General features: G+C 36.1%; 1 pseudogene; it reads right to left on the bottom strand.

Moving 5' to 3' along the window:
- Positions 1-20,745: 20,745 nt before the first annotated feature.
- On the bottom strand, positions 20,746-20,890 carry LOC146719428 (5.8S ribosomal RNA; annotated as a pseudogene).
- Between the last annotated feature and the right edge of the window lie 1,610 nt (positions 20,891-22,500).

Raw genomic sequence — 22,500 nt, 5'->3', positions numbered from 1 at the left:
GACCCTGAAAGATCAGCGAGAGTCCCGGAAAACCGTTCCCAGTCGGCCCGACGGGTGTCGAACCTCATGTTCGCGGCACCCCCGGCGTCCCGCCCCTTCGGCACTCTGAGCCTGATGTCGATGGAGTTGTGGTCGCTGGTTGTCCAATTGTCCCGTACCTTCCATTCCCTGATGAATCGGGTCATGGAGGGCGACGCCAAGGTCACATCGATATATGATGAACCTCTTGCCGTCCAAAAGGTGGGTTTCTGGCCAGCATCGTTGACCACCTCTATACCAGATGCCCGGATGAGGTCTTCGACTTTCGCACCTCTTTCGTCCGCCTTCTGGGGACCCCACAGCGGCGATCGAGCATTGGCATCTATCGCAACTATCAATCTCTTCCCCCTCAGCGAATGAAACACCATTTCGAGGTGCCTGAGGTGCTTCTCTATTTCTTCGCAGTACTGAAAGTAGCACGAAGCCACATAGAAGGAGAAGCCAGGTGCTTGCACTTCTGCGCAGACGCAGTGGGCTGTGCTGAGCTGCGAGATAAACAGTAGCTGAAATTGAGAGTTGCAGGCTGCCACCGCCGCCCACGGGCGTTGCGAGCGTACGGCGGCCACTCTCATTCCCAATCCTAGCCCAACGAAGGTGTGACCCGTGTCCCGCTTCCTGACACATGGTTCCTGCAATAACAAGATGTCAAGTCGCTTTTTGACGACGAGCTGACGCACCTCTCCCGTGACTTTAGCCGAACGTCTCATGTTCAGCTGCAGGATTCTCACTCCCGTGGTCGCCAGTGAGAAATTTCCAGACGAAGTAGGAGTAAAAGGGGAGCTTGCCGCGTTTTGTTGCGGCCCGGCTCGATCCGATTTATTTTGGGTGTGGGGTTGGGGTTTTGGGGAGTTCGCGGAGCTAATTTCGTCGTCATTTACGGTGGCGCAAGTCGCGGAGCTATTCGCGGGGCTAATCGCGGTACTAATCCTAACTCTGTTTTCGCGATTTTTCTTTGCTTCAGCGCTCGGTCCCAGCCGACCTTCGGACCTCGGCGTGGGCTCTCTCACGGTCGCGTCGCATCTGGCTAGCACAACTCGGACGGCACAAAGGCCGCTACCACTAAGCGCTTCCTGGGCTGCTGCCCCACCCGGCAGGAAGCGTTTTACCAGGCGGGCACTTCTCCTAACCAAAGATTTTACTAATTCCATCTATGTTCCCACGAGTACGGTGGAAAGGGGGTCAAGCGACGCAGAGCCACCACTACGCCACCAAGCCTAAATACACCGGGAGGGCGGCAGATATCCTGGGCGGACCGTTAGCGGCCGCGATTTATCGTCTACGCGACCATTCATGCCCTCGGCACGGTACCTAACACCTTAACATTAAGACGAGCGCCATTGTTTGGAAACGCCTACAGTAGATAGGGACAGTGGGAATCTCGTTAATCCATTCATGCGCGTCACTAATTAGATGACGAGGCATTTGGCTACCTTAAGAGAGTCATGGTTACGACCGCACCGGGGGGTCTGGGGGGGCGGTTAGCCCCCCCAGTAAGCGCCCCCAGCGGTGCCGGGCGGCTACATCGCGGTTACTCCCCTTCCGCTAGAATCGGGATCCACACCTGGGATTTCCCCCTTACAGCGCACATACACTGCGTATTACGTACGCCAGGACAAGCAGATCCTTCAGACGTAGGGGCGCGGTTTCACCACGCAACACAATTGACTATGGAATAGGTTAGGTTTTGCGTCACATGGACGCGATCCACCATTCCTACTCTCTTTATTGTACCTGTGTGTGACGCCCCAGGTAGTAAGGCACCGATCCACGCAGGCCGAATCATATTTACGTCCAACCGTGCAATGGATGGGCTGGGATCGCCCAGAGGGCTTCCCAAATGCTTAAGGAAATGCGTACACATGAAATTTAATTACCCGCGCTTGCTTGAATTTCTTCACGTTGACATTCAGAGCACTGGGCAGAAATCACATTGCGTCAACACCCGCGAGGGCCATCGCAATGCTTTGTTTTAATTAGACAGTCGGATTCCCCTAGTCCGTGCCAGTTCTGAGCTGAGCGTTGAATGGCGGCCGAAGAGGACGACCACGACGGCTCGCGCCGCCACGGAAGCCTCGCAGCAAGGAAGATCCGCGGGAGGCCAAGGCACGGGACCGAGCTCGGATCCCGGGACCGGCGCGAGAACGCCGACCGTTCACCTCGCCCAGGCCCGGCACATCAGCCAGACCCGCTTCCCGACCAAGCCCGACACGCCCCGCTCCTCAGAGCCAATCCTTATTCCGAAGTTACGGATCCAATTTGCCGACTTCCTTTACCTACATTATTCTATCGACTAGAGGCTCTTTACCTTGGAGACCTGCTGCGGATATGGGTACGAACCGGCGCGACACCTCCACGTGGCCCTCTCCTGGATTTTCAAGGTCCGAGGGGAAGATCCGGACACCGCCGCAACTGCGGTGCTCTTCGCGTTCCAAACCCTATCTCCCTGCTAGAGGTTTCCAGGGAACTCGAACGCTTATACAGAAAAGAAAACTCTTCCCGGATCTCCCGACGGCGTCTCCAGGTCATTTTGGGTTACCCCGACGAACACTCTTACGAGGGCCCGAATTGTATGCGGTTCCGCTGCCGGGTTCCGGAATAGGAACCGGATTCCCTTTCGCCCGACGGGCGTGTGTCTTTCGTATAATATTTATTATTATTTCTCGACACTCGAGTATATTGTACGCCGTCATTGACATAGGATTTCTCCTAGGGCTTAGGATCGACTGACTCGTGTGCAACGGCTGTTCACACGAAACCCTTCTCCACGTCAGTCCTCCAGGGCCTCGCTGGAGTATTTGCTACTATCACCAAGATCTGCACCGACGGCGGCTCCAGGCAGGCTCGCGCCCAGACCCTTCTGCGCTCACCGTCACGACCCTCCTACTCGTCAGGGCTTCGTGACGACGCGAGAGAAGACTAACGCCCGCTCCCGGTTGCCGCCCCACTTGCCGCTGACGGCAGAGTATAGGCTCGACGCTTCAGCGCCATCCATTTTCAGGGCTAGTTGCTTCGGCAGGTGAGTTGTTACACACTCCTTAGCGGATTCCGACTTCCATGGCCACCGTCCTGCTGTCTTAAGCAACCACCCTAGTAGCACAATACATTGGCAGTACATTGGCTAAACATTAGTCATATTGGCCAATATTGGTAATAACTTGGCCAATATTTCCCAATGCACAACTAATATTGGTTGTAAAATAAATGTAATCGCACTGCCAATATTGCAATGCCCATGATGACACCAATATTGGTTAATAATTAAATTCAATATGCTGCCAATACTACAATATCTATGATGATTCTAATATTGGTTGATAAATAAATTCAAATATGCTGCCAATATTGTAGTGCCCGTGATGGTACCAATATTGATTGATAAATAAATTTAAATATGCTGCCAATATTGCAGTGCCCATAATGGTACCAATATTGGTTGATAAGTAAATCCAAATATACTGCCAATATTATAAATTCATGATAATATCCATATTGGTTGATAAGTAAATCCAAATATGCTGCCAATGTTACAAATTTATGATGGTATCAATATTGGTTGATAAGTAAATCCAAATATACTGCCAATACTACAAATTTATGATAATATCAATATTGTTTGATAAGTTAATCTAAATATGCTGCTAACATTGCAGTATTTATATGATAATACTATAATATGAGTAAGTCCAAATATGCTATCAATATTGCAGTACTCATGTGATATGTATATATATCTTGCGAGGTATATTAATATTATTAGATTATTATAAGTAAATGTTCATGAAACATGTTAAATTCATTAGTAAATTTTAATATTATATGTTTATTATATTTAAATTTTTTTTATCTTATAATTTTTTATATAATATACTGTGTGATATTTTTTCTTTTAAATAGATCATATAATTTTTGGAAAATCTATGCTTTTTATAAAATCAGTAAATCGATCTGACGTGTAATGATTTTGGCAGTAAATTTAAAGGTTTTTTATCTACGTATGCAAATTACAAATTACACGCTTAAACAAGTTGTACATTATACATGGCCCGTCAGCAGTCAATGGCCAAGTCATTGTCAACGCTCGATTTAATTTGTTAGACATCGAAATGTTTCGAATTTCGGCAAAACATCAAAAGATTCGCTATTCGATTCGAGATTCGGCTTGTTAATATGAATCGGACATAAAAGTAAGAGACCATGTTCGAGTAATACTAGACGGTTTTGCAGAGCGAGTGAGGGCGCTAGAAAGAAAGAGAGAGAGAGAGAGAGAGAGAGGAGAGAAAGAGAAAGAGAGAGATTTGTGCCTCGTGCCGGCTGTGTTTCCAACTTTAGGCCGCTGCCGGCACTCACACATACGTGTGATCGCGTACATGTGCTGCGCAAAACGTTCTGCGCAGCACATGTACGCGATCACACGTATTCTTGAGTGCCGGCGCGGCCCAAAGTTGAAAACACCTCGTGCTTCGTGCCGCCATAAGTTGCTTAACCTGATACCAGTGCAACGTGGTGTATTCATCGCTGTTCTTAAACAAAAGTAGACGTATTGTGCACATTATTATCGTTACATTTTTTGTTTGGATTAAAATTTGTATGCTGGCAAAGCATTTATTTGTTCAACTAGTGTATGAACATTCTTGAATATAAATGATAATCCTTAACAGTCGCCAGTAATAAATATGAAAATCTCTCCTCCAATTTTAAAGTCGACCAGACTGGCAATAATTTATTTAAAAAATTAGTTAAATTACAACGTTTCGGCTGTCATTGCAGCCCTTTTCAAGTAATCTATGAACAATTATATACATATAAATATACTCTTAATGCGCTTAATCATACAAATAATTATAAATTTACAAAAATATATATGTTTACGTACCAGATTAATACAATAAATCAAATTTACAGCAAACCCCCGACAAAATTAACCATTGTTTTGTTGAACAATGTATAACTGACAGAAGTGAGCACGAAAAAATAGATGTTGACTGTTAGCAGAAAACTTAGTCACTAACGCGTTGAGAAAATAGAAAACCAGAGTACTGTGTCTTTCGCAATTTTTTAAAACGTCAATACAAAGTCAAATAAATAAATAAATAAATAAATAAATATGTAACATATGACAATATAATATATTAAATAGCTTCAAGAACGCGATCATAAATCCCACTGAAATTCTCCGTATCTTTTTGTAAATTAATGCTCTTTCTTTGGTTTTTTATATAGAACATTTCTGCTATTTCTCTTTTTCTTGTTTGTTTTTCTTGATGCAGAATCACAGGAGAATCCCAACGGAACTCATGATCGTTGCAAGTCCGATGCAAACTAACAACTGAGTGTGATGTCGTGTCTTTTTTGATGTTATTTTTATGTTCCTTAATACGTGTTTCTAAATGTCGCTTTGTTTGTCCAATATATGTAGAGTCACAGTTCGCGCATTCGATCTTATAAACGACATCGGTTCTTTTTAAGTTGTCAATACTATCTTTTCCTCTTTTTATCAATGTGTCTAATTTTTTAGGAACGGTATATAATACACCGATTCCATTTTTGTTTATGCAACGAGTAATATTTTCGCTCAAACCTCTAATATACGGCAACGCTATAGCATTTCGTGTATCAAATTTATCTCGATTAGACGCACCAAAATTACCGCCAAATTTAATCGCCCTAAGTCTCCTGTTAATAATTTTGTTTATGACTGTTGACGGGTAACAATTGTTACGAAGAATTCGTTTGACTAAGATGATGTTTTTCTCGTGAAACATAGGGTCCGCGAGTAAAATAGCCCTGTCCACGAGGCTTGTGATCACACTAATTTTATAACGCATCGGATGGTTCGAAAGAAAATTTATATAACGGCCTGAAAACGTAGGCTTACGGAACCAGTCAGTCGTCAATTTGCCATTAACTCGTATAACGTTTGTGTCTAAAAAACTTAAGGAACAATTGTTCTCCAATTCAAACGTAAACCTTAGTCGAGTGTGAAAGCTATTAAAAATCGTAAGCATATCCTCCACTTTACATTTCGGAATAATTGAAAAAATGTCATCAACATATCTGAAATAACAATAGGGCTCAAAATCCAATTGACGCAAACAATATGATTCCAAATCGTCCATAACCATATCAGACAAAATTGGAGACAAAGGAGACCCCATAGGCGAACCGTAAACCTGCTCGTAAAATTTTCCATCAAAAACAAAACTAGTCGAGCGCATAACCGTGTCAATAGCATGTAAAAACTGTGCCATGTTAAATGAAGTAAATTGTGAGATATCATCCCAACGATTTTCTATTGCTGCTTTTATTAATTCCCACGGTGTGTTAGTAAAAAGCGAAGTCACATCCAACGAAATCATGACATGATCGTCATCAATGTTTTTATCCTTAATAATTTCAACAAAGGACCAACTATCCTTAATGTGAGATCGAGGTTTATTGACTGCATTTTGCAAAATCTCACTTAAATAAGATGCAATGTAATAAACCGGACTTCCTAACGTTGAAATTATGATACGAAGAGGGTAACCTACTTTATGGATCTTAGGTAAACCATAAGCACGAGGCAAATTGCCATTAGTACATCTCAATTGTTTGTAAACCGAATCATCTATGAGTCCATTATCCAACCAAGATTTTAATAAGGTCGTGATCTTTGCGTTGAGAGCGTTTAATGGATTTTTATTAAGTGATTTATAGGTGGAAACATCTTTCAGTAAACAATTCATTTTACCCACATAGTCAGTCCGATTCATCAATACTGTGACCTGGCCCTTATCTGCTTTTGTTACGAAAATGTTACTATTTGATTTCAAAAATTTTGAACTATAAGCATATCTATTCAAAATGTAACTATCAATATGACTCACATGCTTTTGTTTACTTAAAAATTTGTGTACTGAGCTCGCTACTGAAAATCTCACATTGTCGATGTTATCCTTAGGAAACTTTCTATAATTTGCTTCTATGTTTTTTATGTTTTCCAAAACCGAGATTTTCCTATCATTTTTATTATTTCTAAAAATGGGCACGCCAAACTTGTCGCCCAAACTCAAAAAATTCATAACTGAATCCGGAACGCGATAATTACTAATGTTAACAATCCATTTGCTGTAATCTATTTTTGTCAATGGATTTCGAACCCCATAATACTTCCGACAAATGTAATCGAATTTCTTTCTTAAACGCCACTTTTCTTTATTATTATATTTGTAGAGAATATGCTTATTATAATCCACAAATCCGAGGACAAAATCATACGGTAAATTATTATACAATCGTTTCTCTATCTGATTCAAATTGGCACGCAAGACACGCAATTTGCAGTTGATATCTTCTATCTCTAAGTTTAATAACACGATTTTGTTACGATGCTGGAAATATAGCCATTTACGTGTGACATTTCTGCTCTGGAAAACATTTGATTTAATTGCTATACCGTTGTTAATATGCGGAGGTGAAATATCCATCCGTCTGCAACGTAGTAAAAAGATCAGCTGTTGGTATGTTTTGCAAATGTTCTTCTTAGTCTTGATCCACGATTTAAGCATCAAGGACATTTGCGTACTAAATTTCTCCGCCATATAATTAAAATAGCCTCTTTGTATAACCACCATAGTAAGGTCTTGGTGTAATAAAATAAATGATAATCCTTAACAGTCGCCAGTAATAAATATGAAAATCTCTCCTCCAATTTTAAAGTCGACCAGACTGGCAATAATTTATTTAAAAAATTAGTTAAATTACAACGTTTCGGCTGTCATTGCAGCCCTTTTCAAGTAATCTATGAACAATTATATACATATAAATATACTCTTAATGCGCTTAATCATACAAATAATTATAAATTTACAAAAATATATATGTTTACGTACCAGATTAATACAATAAATCAAATTTACAGCAAACCCCCGACAAAATTAACCATTGTTTTGTTGAACAATGTATAACTGACAGAAGTGAGCACGAAAAAATAGATGTTGACTGTTAGCAGAAAACTTAGTCACTAACGCGTTGAGAAAATAGAAAACCAGAGTACTGTGTCTTTCGCAATTTTTTAAAACGTCAATACAAAGTCAAATAAATAAATAAATAAATAAATAAATATGTAACATATGACAATATAATATATTAAATAGCTTCAAGAAATAACTATAAAAAAATAACTATAAATAGTCAAGAAATAACTATAAATCACTTAATAAAAATCCATTAAACGCTCTCAACGCAAAGATCACGACCTTATTAAAATCTTGGTTGGATAATGGACTCATAGATGATTCGGTTTACAAACAATTGAGATGTACTAATGGCAATTTGCCTCGTGCTTATGGTTTACCTAAGATCCATAAAGTAGGTTACCCTCTTCGTATCATAATTTCAACGTTAGGAAGTCCGGTTTATTACATTGCATCTTATTTAAGTGAGATTTTGCAAAATGCAGTCAATAAACCTCGATCTCACATTAAGGATAGTTGGTCCTTTGTTGGAATTATTAAGGATAAAAACATTGATGACGATCATGTCATGATTTCGTTGGATGTGACTTCGCTTTTTACTAACACACCGTGGGAATTTTTAAAAAAAAAAAATTTTGAAAAACGTTGGGTTTAACCAAAAATTTTCTTCTTTAACATGGCCAGTTTTACTTGCTATTGAAGGTTTTTCGTTTGGGGCTTTTTTGTTTTTGAGGGGAAAATTTTCGAGATTTTTTCCCCGGTTTTCCCAGGGGTCTCCCTTGGGGCCCCAATTTTTTTGGGGTAGGTTTTTTGGGGCGATTTGGAATCAATTTTGCGTAATTGGTTTTGACCCTTTGTTTTTTCAGTTGGGGTTGGGGTGACTTTTTCAATTTTTCCGAAAATTAAAGTGGGGTTTTTAGATTTTAATAGTTTCACATCGACTAAGGTTTACTTTTTAATTTGGAAACAATTTTTTTTAATTTTTCGGGGGCCCCCCTATGTTTCAGAGGAAAAAAACAAATCTTAGTCAAAAAAATTTTGAAAAAAATTTCCCGAAAGTCAAAAAAAAAAATTTTTAAAAACAGGGACTTAGGGCGTTAAAATTTTTGGGCCTTTTTAATTTTGGTGCGTTAAGGGGGATAATTTGATCCCCCAAATTTTGCTTTAGTTTTCCCCTTTATTGGGGGGTTTGGGGGCGAAAAATTTACTCGTTGCATAAAAAAAAAAGGGAATCGGTTTTTTTTTTTTTTAAAACCTTCCCCAAAAAAATTAAAAAAAACATTTGATTAAAAAAAAAGGAAAAAAAAAAGAAGTATTGAAATTTTAAAAAAAACCGATGTCGTTATAAAGATCGAACCCCGGCAACTGTGACCCTACATATTTTGGGAAAAAACAAAGCGATTTTTAAAAAACATTTTATTAAGGAACTAAAAATAACATCAAAAAAAAACGCCCCCCCACACCTTTTGTTTTTTTGAAGGGGACTTCCCAACGATCATGGTTCCGTTGGGATTCTCTGGGGGATTCTGCATCAAAAAAAACAAGAGGGGAAAAAAAGAGAAATAGCAGAAATGTTCTTTTTTAAAAAACCCCAAAAAAAAAAAGCATTTTAATTTTTAAAAAAATACGGGGGAATTTAGTGGGATTTATGATTGCTTTTTTTGAGCTATTTAAAATTTTTTTTTTTGCCCCTAGGGGACATTTTTATTTATTTTTTATTTATTTATTTTTTATTTGACTTTTTTATTGCTTTTTTTAAAAAAATTTTTCGAAAGGGGAAAAAAAAATCGGGGTTTTTTATTTTTTCAACCCCCTTTTGGACTAAATTTTTTTGCTAACAGCCCCAACCCAAACCCCTTTTTTTTTGTCCCCACTTCTGTCAGTTTAAATTTTTTTAACCCAAAAAAGGTTTTAAATTTTTTCGGGGGTTTTTGGGTTTTTTTTTTAAAAAATTTTTTTTTATTGTATTAATCTGGTCCCCTAAACATTTTAATTTTTTTTTAAATTTAAAATTTTTGTATGTTAAAACGCATTAAATTTTTATTTATATGTATATAATTGTTCTAGATTACTTAAAAAAGGGTGAAAAAAAAGGGGCAGGGGAAATTTTTTTTTTTTTTAAATTTTAAATAATTTTTTTAATAAATATTGCCATTTTTGTGAATTTAAAATTGGAGGAGAGATTTTTAAAAACGGGGGGAATTTTTCTTTTTTTCAAAAATAAAAAGAAGAAAAAAGAACCCCGTGCTGAAAAAACAACAAAAGGGGAGTATTTTTTTTTTAAAATGGGGACACCCAAAAGTTTTTAAAAAATTTCTTTTGGGACTTTTCCCCATTTTAAAAAAAAAAATGTAGGGACAACTTTTTAAAAATTAAAAAAATTTTTTTGGCAATGTGTTCATCCCCCCATAAGTTATTTTTAAACCCGTTTTCCCCCGGTGTTGTTCATGTCCCCTTTAAAAAAGAAGAAAAAGTATTTGGGGACTTTTTATCTTAAAATTTTTTTTTTTCAATTAAAAAATTTTTATGCTAGCAAAGCTTTTTTTTTTTCCCAAATTTGTTAGAACAGCAGTCTTGAAATTTTTTTTTAAGAAAAAAAAAAAAAAGAAAAGAAACAGGGGCACGAAGAACAAAGGTTTTTGTTTTTTTAAAAAATAGCACATGTAATTTTTTTAAAGAATTTCTTTAGATTTTTAAAAATTTTTTTTAACTAGAAAATTTTCAAGGTTTTTATTTTCAGAAAAAACTCACCCCCTTTTTTTTTTCCCCAAGGAAAAAAAAATATAATTACGAAAAAGGCATTTGGTTTTTTTAAAATCAAATTTTACATTTGGAGGGGGAAAGTAGAAAAAAATTATTTACACCCCAAAGGAAAAAAAATTTTTTTTTAAACTTTTTTACCCTTGGGGATAGGATTTTTATTTTTCTCCCTTTTCCCCTATACATCAATAGCTCTTTTTTTAAACCCCCTTTGCAAAAATTAATTTTCTGTTTTTGATTTTTTTCCCCCTTTTCCCCAAAAAAATTTTTTTTGATTTATTTTTATTTTCCTTTTCCTTTTCATAATACAAGATTTATAAGATATATAAAAAAGTATATTAAAAAAAAAAAATTTTAATTTTTAGAAATATAGTTTAAAAAAAAATATAAAAATATAAAAAATTTTTAAATATTTTTTTAAACCCGAATACGGGGAATTTAATTTTGCACTGTCTTCAAAAAAAAAACCCCCTTTTTAAACCTAAAGGAAAAAAAAAAATTTGGAAAAATTTAAAAAAAGCATTTTGGGGAAAAAAATTTTTAAAAGGGGGGAAAAAATTTTAAACAAATAGTATTGAAGTTTTGGCAATTCAGAATTTTTAAAAAAATCTTTTTTAATTCCCCTTTTTTTTTAGTTTTTCCCGAAATTTTTTAAAAATTATGAATTTTTTTTGATTCTTTTAAAAAGAAGTTTTAAAAATTTTAAAAAAATTTTAAAAAATAATTAAAATGCCCCGGTTTTTTTTTTTGTTTTTTTTGAAATTTTTTAAATTTTAAAGATTTTTTTTGGAAAAAAAAAAAAAATTTAAAAAGACAAAAAATTTTTTCAGAATTTCTATTCACAATAATTTTTAAATTTTTTTTTTTGGGTTAATTAAATTTTAAAAAAAGTTTTTAAAACTGATTTTTTTAACAAGAAATTTTTCCCAGGGGGGGGCCTTTTGGGGAAACCCCAAAACTCTCCCGGGGTTAAAAATTCCCCCTTTTCTTTTAAAAAAAAAACATAATTTTTTTGCATTCAGATTTTCTAAAAAATTTAAAATTAAAACCCCAAAAAAGGGGGAAGGGTTTTTGTTCCTTTTTTTTTGTTTTTGTTTTTTTTTTTTGGGAAAAAAAATTTTTTTGGTTTTTTGCATTGCCTTTTAATTAAAAAAATTTTTTTTTAAAGAACCCTTATTAAAATCCCCTAAAAAAATTTTAAATTTTTTTGTAAAAATTTTAGGGTTTTTTCCTTTTTAACAAAATTTTCCCCTAAAATTAATTTTTGGGGCCAAAAAACTTCCCCAAAAAATTAGATCAAATCAGTTTTATTTTTAAACTTATCCTTTTACGGGGTTTTTATATTGGGGGGGAAAAACTAAAACCCCCGAGTCACAAAAATTTTTTAAAAGATTTTATTAAAGATATGAAAAAACTTTTTTTATTTTTGGTTTTTTAAAAAAGGTTAAAAGAAAAACAATTTTTTGTTAAATTTTTAGGCTTTATTTGGGGGTGCCCCCTTTTCCTTTTGAGCGTTTTTTTTTTTTAAATTTTTTTTTTAAAAGGAAAAATAAGGGGGTTTTAAAAGGTTTTTCAAAAAGGGTTTTTTTATTCAAAAAGGTAATCCTTTTTTGGGCAAAATTTTTAAAAAAGGGGTTTTTTTTAAAAAAAAAAAACAAAATCAGAATTTTGCCACAAACCCCAAAATAAAAAAACCCCAAATTTTGGGAATTTTCCTTTTAGCGGAAAAAAAATTAATTTTTTTTTTGGGGAAAAATTTTTTTTTAATGGACCCCCGCATTTACTCTATTTGGGGTTTTGAGAAAAAGCTTTTCAAAAAAAAAGGGGAAAAAAAAAGGGAAATTTTTTGGGGAAATTAGTGCAAAAAAAAAATTTTATTTTTACCCCCCAAAAAAAAAAACATTTTTACACAAAAAAAATTTTTACAGATTTTGAAAAAAACACCAAAAAAAATTTTAAAAAAAAAAAATAAAGGGGTTTTAAAAATGGGAAGGCAAAAGAATTACTTTTATTTTTTTTGTACACGGATTTTTTTTTTAAAGGGAAAATTTTTTAAAAAAGGAAAATAGAACTTTTTTAATTTTTTCCCCCTTTCAGCCGCATTTTCCCCTTTACATCCCCAAATTTTTCAAATTTTTAATTTTTTTTAATTTTTTACAAGCTTTACAATAGAATTTGTTTTAGAATTTTAGGGAGTTTTCGGGCCAAATTTAAAAATTTACAAATCCATAATTTGATTTATTTAAAAAATGATGTTAGAAAAATTTTTAAAAGCCCCAGTGATTTTGGATTTTGCCTTTTTAAAAATTAATTGGGGGAAAAAAAAGATTTTTTTTCGGGGGGGGAAAAAAAAACCTTTTTTTTACAGTTATCACGCGAATTTCTGAAAAAGCTTCCCCCCCTTTTAAAATTTTTTTCTAATTTTGGGGTTTTAAAATTAAAAAAGAAGGGGGACCACTTATTTTGACACAGAAAATTTTTGGCAGTATAAAGAGATAATTATTCATAAAAAACACCCTTTTTTCATTATCCCCAAAGTGATCGGATGCGTTGTTTAAAAAAAAGGGGAAAATTGTGCAAAAAATTTTATAAATTTTCTTTAAAAAAACAAAAAAAAATACACCCCTTCGATTTAAAATTTTTTAAGCAATTTTAAAATATTGCAATTTTTTTTTGTTATTTTCCCTTTGAACTTTAAAAATTTAAAAATATAGAAAAGTATAAATTGGAAAACCCCAAATTTTAAAAAAATTTTAAATTAAAAAGAAATAGAAGCTAAATGATTTTTTTTAAAAAAAAATTTTCACAAATTGGAACCTCTTTTTTTCCCCCTTACTGTATAAATTTAATTTTAAAAATATTTATGTCTCTTTTTTTATTTTAAAATTTTTTTTAATGTATAATAAAAAATATTATATATAAAAATTATTTAAAAACACATTATATAATATAATATACAACAGAAAATTATAATATATTATAATTATATTTTATATATATGGGGTTGGGGTGTTTATACATAAAATTTCATTATCCCCAAATTTTAAAAAAAGTTTTTTGGGGAATTTTTCTGTTAGAATTTGTTAAAGGGTGAATCTTGAATTTTAATAAAAGCCCAATTTTTTTTAAAAAAAAAAAAAAGCAAAAAAAAATTATCAAAAATAAAAGTAAAAATCTTGTTTTTCAAAATGCAAAATTTCCAAGTTAAAATTTAAGAGGGAAAAAAAAAAAGTTGTAAAAATTTTTCCCCTTTTTGGATTTCATTTGTTTAAAAAAATACTTTCCCCCCAAACTATACCCTTTTTTCCCTTTCTAAAGAAAAATTTGAAAAAAAATACTCACCCCCCGATGTTTTGGCTCTGTAAATTTAAAGTTTGGGAAAGGGAGGTATTGATTTTTTATATTTTCATTTTATAGTACTTTTCTATAAAGCTGTTTATTTAATATTATATTTTAAATAAACAAGTAAATAAAAAAAGTTATAAAAAAATTAATTTTAAAAAAGAAATAATTTAAAAATAAAAATTTTTTTATAAGAATGTGTTGATATATAAAAAAATGAAAATTTTAAAAAGGGGAAAATTTGTTTTAAAAAAATTTAATTCTTTTTTTATATTTTTTTTTAAATTTTTTTGTCTTTTTACATTTTTTTATGATTTTAACTGAAGCCATAAAAAAAAAGGGGGGGAAAAAAGCAAAATTTTTCGCTCATTTTAATAGTAGTGAGGGGCTCTATTCTGAACAAAAAAATAAAAGACAGAAGAAATCCCAACATAAAAAATCACAATTTGTATGTTTTAAATATGAAGGGGGAGCTTTTTCTTCAAAAAAATCAGTATAAAAAAATTCGAGAAAGGGGTAAATCCAATTAAAAAAAAAACATCCCCAAAAAAGATGAAGCAAAAAAAAATCAAAGGGGAAATTTTTTATCAAAAAATTTTAAAAAAAATTTTCCAATGAAGAAGATGATCAGCTTTTGGAAAAAAGGGTACAGTTTTAAATTTTGAATTTTAAAAACCCCCCCCCGGGCCAAAATTTTCCCCAAATGAGTTAAATTTTCCAAAAAAAATTTCAAGCTGATTCCCCCTATTACCAATAAAAGTAAACAACCATCCAAGAAGGAAAATTTTAAAAAAAAAAAAAAAAATTTTAAAAAATTAAAGAAGGTAAAAAAATTTTTTTTACGCCATTTTAATTTTAAAAAAAAAATGGTACTAAATTTTTTTAATTTTTTTAAACAAATAAACCCCTTTTTATAATTTTTAACGATTTTCGGCATTTTAACAAAAATTTTTAATAATATAAGTATGCTGCTTTAAAATGGGCAATAGGCCAAGGGAACGAAAAGAAAAATTAATTTTAAGGGGGAATGTTCCCCAATTGAGATCCCCCCAAAAAATTTCCCAAAAATTTAAAAAAATTTGAAAATACATATGGGGGAAAAAAGCGAGGAAAAAAAAAGGTCCGAAAAAGTCGCTTTGAAGCCCCGGGAAAACGAAAAACCCGTTTTTTCTTTCCGGGGCCACTGCTTTTACCAAAAAAACTTTCAGACCCTTTTTTATCCTATATTTTTTTTTTTGCCTTTTTTAGATGTAGTAAATAACCCGGGTGATTAGCCAAGGGTGAATAAAAACTCAGAAAAATTTTTTATGGCTTTTTTTTTAATTTTTAAAAAAAATAAGTTTTTAAATTCCCCCTTTTGGACTTTTCGGACCCCTATTTTTCCCTTATTTCTCCAATGTAAAATTTTTAAATTAATTTAAGTGGGAAAAATTTTGGGGTCTCAAATGGGGAAACAGTTTTTCCTTTAATTTTAAATTTTTTTTTTTCGTTTTTTCCTTGGTCATTTTTTTTCCCGTTAGAAGACAGTCCCTACTTATATTATTTATATTTTTAAAGGGCCCATTTAAAAAAATTTTTCTGGAAAATTTTTTTTAAATTTTTAAGGAAAAAAAGGGGAATTTTAAAAAAGGGGGTTCATTGAAAAAAAGGGGGGAACAAGAAATAAAAATAAAATTAGATTTTCTATTTCCCCCAAAAGATAATAGTGTCATAAAACAAAAGTAAAACCCTTTTTTCCCTTTGTTCCATGGGGGCCTTTTTTTAAAAAATTATCAAAAGGGTTTAAAAATTTTGAAGAAAAAATTTTTAATTTTGGTAAAAAAAAAAAAAAAAATCTTTTTCCCCTTTAAATTTTAAATGTTTTTGGAAAATAGATTTTAATTTTTCCCCAAAATTTTTTTTTTTAAATTTTTTAGGTTAAAGAAAAAAAAAAAGCACAAAAAAAAAATTTTTATTTTAAAAAAAATAAAAATTTTTAAAAAAAAAAAAAAAAGAGCTATATAAAAAAAATTAAAAGGGGGGAATTTTTTTGAAAAATTAGCCCAAAATTAAAAAAAAATGTTTGGGGTTTATTTTTTAAACAAAAGTTTTAACTTTTAGATAAAAATTTTCAACCTTTTGGTTCAGGAAAACTTTTTAAAGGGAATTTTTGGGCCCTCAGTTAATTTTAAATTTTTTTTGAAGAAAAATGTTTCATGCATTTCAGGGGGGTTTCCGGGAAAACAAAAAAAAAGTGATTTTTTCTGCAAATAAGGGGCCTTTTTGCAGTAATTTTGGTTTAGGGGTTTTTTTGTTAGAAAAATATTTTTTTTAAAAATATCTAAAAAAACTAATAAAATTTAAGAAGTTTGTCAAAAATTATAAAAAAGGGGGGGTAAATAAAAATATATATAAAATTTTACACATTCTTTAATTTTTTTAAAAAATAATTTACATATATCAAAAGGTTTTTAATATTTTAAAATTTTTTTTTAAAAATTTTTCTTGCATTGAAATTTAAAAAATTAATTTTTTGAATTTTTTTTGTTTAAATTTAGTAAAAGGGGTTTTAATTAAAAAAATTTAAAAAAAATTTTAAAAATTAATAACGTTTTTAAAAATTTTAAAATTGGATAATAAAAAATAAAATATTTTTTTTTTTAAAATTTTAAAAAAAAGCTTTTTATAAATTTTTTTGTTTTTTAGAGGTTGGTCAAAAAAAAAAAACCCCAAGGGACCCCGAAATGAAATTTTGAAAAAATATAAAAACCCCTTCCAAAATGGAGAAGAAAAGGGGAAAAGGGGGAAAAAAAAGAAAGTTTTTTTAAAAACTACAAATTAGGTTTTTTTTTTCATAATTACCAAAAATTAAAAAAAATTTTTCCAGAAAGAAAAAAAATTTTTTTTTAAAAATTTTTTTTTTTTTTTTTTTTTTCTTTTTTTTTTTGCAATTTTTTTATCTATTATAATATTTTAAAAATAAAAAAATTTTTTTTAAAAAAAAAAAAATAAAAGAATATACATATAAAATAAAAAATGATTTTTTTGATTTTAAAAAAAAAAGAAAAAAATAAAAAAGAAATTTTGGGGTTAATTTGTTTTTTAAAAAATTTATTCGCGCGTTTTTTTTAATCATGTAAAATTTTAACCCCAATTTTTTTTTTATTTTAATATAAAATATTAGCATTTTTTTTTTAAAAATTTTCATATTAAAAGGGAAATTTATATTTTTTTGTTTTGAAAAAAATATAAAAAAAGGAAAAAATAAAAAAAAAAAAACAATTTTTTAAAATAAAAAATTTTAAAAGTTTTGAAAAAAAAAACTTCTTAACTTTAAAATTAAAGATTATTTTTTACTTTTATTTTAAGTTTTTTTAATTTTTTTGTAAGACTACTTTTTATTTTTGACAAAAAAAAACTAGCCCCAATTTTTTTTTTATTTTAATTTTTTAAAAATTTATAAAAATTTTCCTAATGCTTTAAAAATTTTTTCTTCAATAAAACAAAGGGGAAATTTTTACATTACATATACTTTTAATTCCCCTTCCCTAGCGAGTTGTATAGAAATATAATATATATATATTAAATTTTTGTAAATATAGAAAAATAGAAAATAATTAAAAATGTACATATATAGTGTAACCAATTTATTTTTTATATATATTTATAGCAAAAACGCTGGGGGTGGGGGGAATTTTAAAGGGGAATGTATATGTAAAAAAAAAAATTGATTGAGGGGGGAAAAAAAAAATTAAAAGGATTGGGCTAATAATAAAAATTAAAATTTTGGTAAAAAAAAGAAAGTTGTCTTTTTACAATATTGGAAATTTTTTGTAAAACCAAAATAAAAAATATATAAAGAAAAATTTTTGGGTTAAAAAAGAAAAAATATTGGTCTAAAAATTTAAAAATTTTTGGGGTTAAAAATTAAAAAATTAAATTGGTTTTTAAAAAAAACAGAGCGTCTACTTTTTAAAATTGGGGCCCCAAATGGGGGAAAAAATTTTATGGCCCCAATTTTAAAAATTTTGGGATAATTTTAACCAAATTGTGCCAATGAATTGTGCTACTAGGGCCCCAAGCCTTTAAAAGGGTTTTCCCCCCGAGCGCGAGTTGGGGGGCCCTTTAAATCTGCTTTGGTTCATCCACAAAAGGGGCCGTTCTGCTTTTCCCAAAAATGGCCCCCCTTGGGGCTCTTTTTCCGAAGGGGCTCGTTTTGGTTTTTTAAATTAAGGAAAAACCCGAGATCTCCCCCATTTTTAAATTTTTGAATAGGTTTTGGGGGTTTTTGGCCCCCCGGCCCCCATCCTTGCTTTAACCCCCATGAGAATCGCCCCCCGTTTTCCTGGGAACCCGGGCCAGTTTTTTGGTATCTTTTTTAGGGAAACCTTGGGGAAATAAAAGGAAAACCGTACTAGATGGTTCGATTAGTCTTTTTTCCCCCTACCCCCTTCCACGATCGATTGAGTCAAAAAGTACCCCGGCCTCCTCGGGTTTCCCCGAAAATTGTCCTGACCAGGCATAGTTCACCATTTTCGGGGTCCCCGGTACGCCTTTTGGGGGGGGCCCTTTTAGGATTGGAAAAAAAGGGGGCCCCGGGAGTGCGGGGGGCCCCATCGCGACGCCCCGGGCCCTCCTCCTAGGTCGACGGCCCCGGGCCCCCCCCTTACCTTTTTTTACGCCTTTTTGGTTTTTGCGGAAAAAATCCAATGACTCGCGTACATTTAGACTCCTTGGGGCCCTGTTTTCAAGGGGGGGGGCCCCAAAAGTACCCAAGGGGGTAGCTTTTCCCCCCGGTTATCGGTTTTTCCCCCCCAGGGCCCCGGGGGACGTTTTTAAGGCCCGGGGGAAGGTTTTTTCCCCTTTTTGTAAACCCCAAAAAACGGGCCAGGGCCGGGAAGGGGGGAAAAGCCTAACCTCCGAGTCCCCGGCGGCGCTTGGACGGTTTCCACGAAAGGTTTTAAATTGGGGGGTGATACCTTGCGGTAAAACCCCGACAGCCGGCGGGGGCGACCGAGGGTTTTTGCGGTTTTCCCTTTTTTCCCGGCCCCCCGCGGGGAGGGCCCCCAACCCGGGGGCCCGGCCCCCACCAGCGGGTCGCGCTTCAATTGGGGGGGAAGGTTTTCCCACCCCCGAAGCCGGACATGGCGCACCGGGAGCGGGGGCCCCCCGGGGAGCCGAAAGGCCCCCCCCCGGGACATGCCACCGACGAGAAGCCGCGCCGGTGACCCTGAATTCCCCGTTCGTTTTTTTTGGGTTTTTTTTGGGTTTAAAACCCCCCAAGGTTTTCACGTTTTTCTTGAAAACTCTCTTCAAAGTTCTTTTCCAAAATTTTCCCCCACGGGGGCTTGTTCGCTATCGGTTCTGTGGGGGTATTTGCCTTAGATGGAGTTTTCCACCATTTGAGCTCACTTCAAGAAAAACCCACTTAAGGAGAGTTCCGAGGCGGAAAAGGTCGCTACGGGCTGGAAAACCCCACGGGAAGTGGCCCCCTTCAAAAGGATTTTTACGCGACGCGGCACCCGGGATAAGCGGACCCTCCCAAACACCACATTTCCTGCGGCGGAACCGCGGGATTGGTTTTGTGGGCTTTTTGTTCGCTCCCCCGTACTAAGGAAACCCGGTTGTTTTTTTCTCGTTAAAAATATGCTTAAATTCAGGGGAAATTTCCGCCTGTTGGGGGGTGTCGTAGTATTTTTGTAGGTTGCCTCCTCCGCGTTACTATCGTCGTTCTCCTCTATAATATTTTTTAAAGAGGGGGGGAGAGAGAGGTGAACGAAGGGGGCAGCAGGGCCCCAGCAAACGAATACGCGAGAAGGAAAATCGCCGGGGGCAAACCGCCACCACTCGTTGGTGGTAAGGGGAACGATATATGCGGGGGTTCGAGATCTCGGCTCCCCTTCTCTTTTTATAAAAAATTCGGGGGAAAATCGATTCGACGAGTACACGACGCGGCGCCCGGCCCCCTTTTTTCGCTTTACGAAAATTTGTGGACTGGACACGCGGGTCGGCTCGGATTAAAAAACCCTTTCCGTAAAGAGGTAAGGTTTACAAAATGCTCTCTCCCCCGGACGGCGCGCCGTATATTTTCCGTAACCCCGTTATGTGTGGGGAAGGGGGCCCCCCTGGGCAAAAAGACCGCGAGCGTATCCCCGGAGAGCGGACAGAGTGGGGAGAGCGTCGGTCAGGTGTGTGATGTACGGAGAGGGGAGGGTTTGAGAAAAGCGCTACCTACTTTCGGGAGAAAAAGACGCCCGCCCCCCCTGGGGAAAAGCGGTGCCATTCCCCGTCTGACCTTTTTTTTGGCCGTTTTTTGTCCCTTGGCGAGTTTTTACTTCACCATTTCTCCTCGGCTCTGGGTCAAACCGAATTTTGGGAACACAAACCGCCCCCCCTTAATTCGCGGGGTTCCTGGGCGGCGTTCGCCAACTTTTTACCGTTTGGCCCTTCTCCTCCTCATTATTATTATTATTCGGTGTGTCATTTCAGACGACGCCAGGTTTTGCCCCCGCGCCGGGTCGGCGCGGCACAGACACCTCGGGCGAACGTCCACGATCGCTCGTCCCCCTTTGTAAGCGTTGCACAGGGCACAGGGACGGCGCGCCTTTCCCCCGGTCGCCCGGTCGGGGCCCCTGCGCGCTTTCGGGGCAAGCAGTTTAGGGGTATAAAAAAACCCTCACCCAGGGGGGCCGGGATTGTACCCGTGGACGCAATTGGTTCGAAATGCGTGTTTTTTGTCCCGCAGTTCACAAGTTAAGCGCAATTTGCTGCGTTTTTCATCGACCCCCGAGCCAAGTGATCCCCCGTTTAGGGAAAGTTCGAAATTTTTGGTTTTTCGAAGAAACGCCTCTGTTAACCATCGGGGGTCTTTTTCGGGCGAGGAAGGGAGAGAGAATAAGTGGGGCTTTCGTCAGCCGTCCCGCGCGCGTCCTGGCGCGCGCGGACCGCCCTCCCCAGGGGAAAGGGTACGGCACAAAAATAGAGTTGTGTGTTTCGTTGGAGCGTTCCCCGCAAGGGGACCGGGGCGGAAGCTTTTGAAGAAAAACGTCGGACCGACCAGTTTACAGATTTGGTCGAAATTATCGATCCTTTTCTGTGTTTTAAAATTTAATAATTAGGGGGTCCCCTCGTCGGCACTCGCGGCGCCAACCCTGTGTTCGGACATGAAACCCCTGCCCCCCCAAACCGGGGGGGGCGCGTCGACGAACGTGTGGGTGTGCACACACGCGTGCGCGGGCTAGGTTTCCACCGGTTCGCGCTCAACGCCGAATCGAAAACCTGTTGTGTGTGTGGCCGGAGAGAATGGCACACACAAAAAAACGTGATCGCGAAGCGTCTCGCTCCCAATGGCTCGAAAAACCCGGGCGCGTGCTTGCTTGCCGACTATTTCGGTCAAAGGGGCGCGGGCCGTCGTCGTTATATCAAAACCAACAACAAATTCCGTCAAATCCGTTATTTCCTTTTTATGAGGCGCCTTTTCCCGGCGTCCTTCAGTCGCCACTGCGCAGCGCGCGTCTCTCCCAAAAGAGAGGACTCTCGACGCAGAGCAGGACCTCCGGAAAATTAAGATCCTTCCCCGGTACCTACGGAAAAACCTTGTTATGACTTTTTACTTTCCCCTAAAAAGATCAAGTTTGGTCACTCCCGGCAAATCGGGAAGGGGGCCAGACAATTGCCGCGCAAAGCCAAGACCTCCTAAATCATTCAATCGGTTTGTAGCGACGGGCGGTTTTGTACAAAGGGGAGGAGTAATAAAAGCGAGAATGACTCGCGCTTATGGGAATTCCTCGTTCATGGGGGAAAAATTTCAAGCCCCAATAGCACGAAAGGGGGTTAGCGGGTCCCGGGCCCTTGGCCAGGGAACACACGCTGATTCCTTCGGTAGCGCGCTGGGGGCCCAAAATTAAAAGGGATCACAGACCTTTTATTGTCAATCTGTGGGCTAGAAGCCCCTGTCCCTCTAGAAGATTTTTTGTAGTTGGTAGTAAAAACCCCCCAGCCCAAGCCGGGGGGGCCCTTTGCGTACCATAAGGTCGCCTATTTTGAGGCTAGAGTTCGTTCTTATCGGAATTAACCAGACAAATCGCCCACCAACTAAGAACGGCCCGCCCCCCACCCACCCAATCAAGAAAGAGCTATCAAATTTTCAATCTTTCCCGGGGTTTTGGGCTGGTGAGGTTCACGTGTTGAGTCAAATTAAACCGCAGGGTCCCTCGGTGGTGCCCCTTTCCCTCAATCCTTTAAGGGGTTAGCTTTGCAACCATATTCCCCGGAACCCAAAAGCTTTGGGTTTTTCCCGGAAAATGCCCGTCGAGTATGGAGGGGGGGGCTTCGGCGGGTCGCTAGCGGCTCGTTTTGGTTAAACTAGGGCGGTATCTGATCGCCTTCGAAAAACCCAACTTTTTTTCTTGATAAGAAAACTTTT

The sequence above is a fragment of the Nylanderia fulva genome, unplaced genomic scaffold, assembly GCF_048542155.1.
Source record: "Nylanderia fulva isolate GAGA-0341 unplaced genomic scaffold, ASM4854215v1 Scaffold985, whole genome shotgun sequence".
Taxonomy (NCBI): domain Eukaryota; kingdom Metazoa; phylum Arthropoda; class Insecta; order Hymenoptera; family Formicidae; genus Nylanderia; species Nylanderia fulva.
The sequence above is the reverse complement of the archived record's forward strand: the minus strand, read 5'-3'. Positions and strand labels throughout refer to the sequence as shown.